The sequence below is a fragment of the Coenobita brevimanus genome, chromosome 105 (genome assembly GCF_032717465.1).
Source record: "Coenobita brevimanus isolate Jiangsu-jjx chromosome 105, ASM3271746v2, whole genome shotgun sequence".
Taxonomy (NCBI): Eukaryota; Metazoa; Arthropoda; class Malacostraca; order Decapoda; family Coenobitidae; genus Coenobita; species Coenobita brevimanus.
In genome coordinates this window covers 13,241,634-13,243,756 of record NC_137058.1, presented here as the reverse complement: position 1 = coordinate 13,243,756, position 2,123 = coordinate 13,241,634, and positions in this window count along the sequence as shown.

The window sequence follows — 2,123 nt, the reverse complement described above, 5'->3', positions numbered from 1 at the left end:
TGTATACAGTACCTGTGGATCATTGTGTGCCTAAAGAGATCATTGGCTATCACCAACCCTCTCCCTGCACGGATGTCCACTAGAGCACTACCATCTCATCCAATTTTGCAGGCATATCCCACTCACCAACTTCACATTCCCGAGTTTTCTATTCATATCTGAAATGAAAAACACTTTCTCATTCCTCTCAAGCTTCTCCATTGATACTTCCACATTTATCCTAAACTCTTCTTCTAATATTCTATAGCAGTAGGAGAGTGCGTGTGTGTGTGTGTGTGTGTGTGTGTGTGTGTGTGTGTGTGTGTGTGTGTGTGTGTGTGTGTATTTTGGGCATCCGAAACTGCACATTCAAATCACACCAAAATTTGCACAAAAAACGCAAAAAATTAGCTGATGTGAAAAAAATTGGTCCCATCACGATTGAATTTAATAAGTGATCACATTTTGACCAAAAAACGCTGCTCCCGAAGCCCGGCATAGGATCTCCATAGAATTTTTTGCCCACAGGTAGAACTAAAATAAACTGGGTTCGATTCCCGAAGCTGCAAATAACACGATCAATTGGTTAGCTGCAAAAAATCCAAGTGACAACGTTACACTAAAACAGCACATGAACGCAAGAGCCATCCAGAGGAGCAAGTGTGAGGGGCCCGAAAGGCCCACAAGCACTTGTTCACTCTACTTGCATGGTCTTTTGTTGCTCCATATATGCACAGAATGGCCCACGCTTGCATTCCTACTTTTAATCTTATCCATGCAATCCTTGAACCGACAGATACATACGCTTTTATATTCTGCTTCCATCTCTTGCACACAACAGTACATATACCCTCCCTCGGTCTCTCAGTCTCACCTAATCCCACACATATAACCAACACATACTTCCACTCCCTCACTCTCACCTCTTCCAATATTTTAGTCTCTGTCCATCCACATATGTCCACTTTTGCATCCTCAAGCACTTGGACAATCTCACTCTCGCCTCAACATTTGCACCCCTACCATTCCATGCTGAAATCTTCACCTTGTCCTTTGTACAGTCCTTGGATGTCATCTTTATCTTTTATGAAAGAAAGAAGGAACCAATGGCCAGGAGCCCGCAAGATTCTTCCCGCCAAGGAATAACAAAAACAGTAAATTAGATAACCATATTCAAGATCCATTCATTTCATCTCGAGGTGCCTGGACACACTGCATTTGAAAGACTGGAGATCATAGGCAGCAGGAAATGCAGACAGAGGGAGACAGTTTTAGAGATGACCAAGTGTATATATGAAAGACTGGGAGTAACAGTTAAATCTTGCATAAGAGAGTTGGACAGATAAAGGTTGAGAGTTTTTTGCTAGTTGGGTGCTATGTGCCCACTGTGGTGCTGGAGGGATGCAAGCAGACAGTTCAGAGGAGCAATGACCATTTAAGTAGCGATACAAAAGAAATAAAGATGCAACAGTGCAGCGAAGAGACAGAGGGTTGAAAGGAGCCAGTAAGAGAAGGAGAGTTAATATGACAAAAAGACTTTGACTCCAACTTGCTGAGAAAAGCTGTATGTGGGGAACCTCCCCACAAATGAGAGTTGTACTCTACACAGGGGTGATGAAACCCCGTGTAAAAAGTCAACAACTGCGTAGGCGTAAAGAAGAAAAAGTGTCAGCTTAGCATACCCAATCTCTTGGAAGCAGACTTTACAAGGGAGGTACTACGATCGTTCCAAGGTGTATCCCGCGAAAATGAGACCTCAGGTATATTTACAGATTCTGGCTTGAGTTGGATATTGTTAAGTATTAGAGGATACTCCTGCAGAATTTGTCTGGTTAAATGATGTAAAACTGAGTTTTTGATGCATTAAAAACAACAAAATTACTATTACCCCGATCAGAGATATGAGCCATGTCAGACTTTAGGTGTACCATAGCCTTAGAGAAGTAAATGGAAATATGAAGGGTGGAGTCATCAGCGTATGAGTGGAATGAGTTAGAGGTAAAGCTTAGAAAGTCACTGATGAATAAAAGGAAGAGAGTTGGAGATAGGACAGAGCCTTGAAGAACACCACTGTTGATAGTTCTAGGAGAAGAATAATGACAACCTACAATAGGAGCTATAGAGTGACCAAAAAGAAAGGTAGA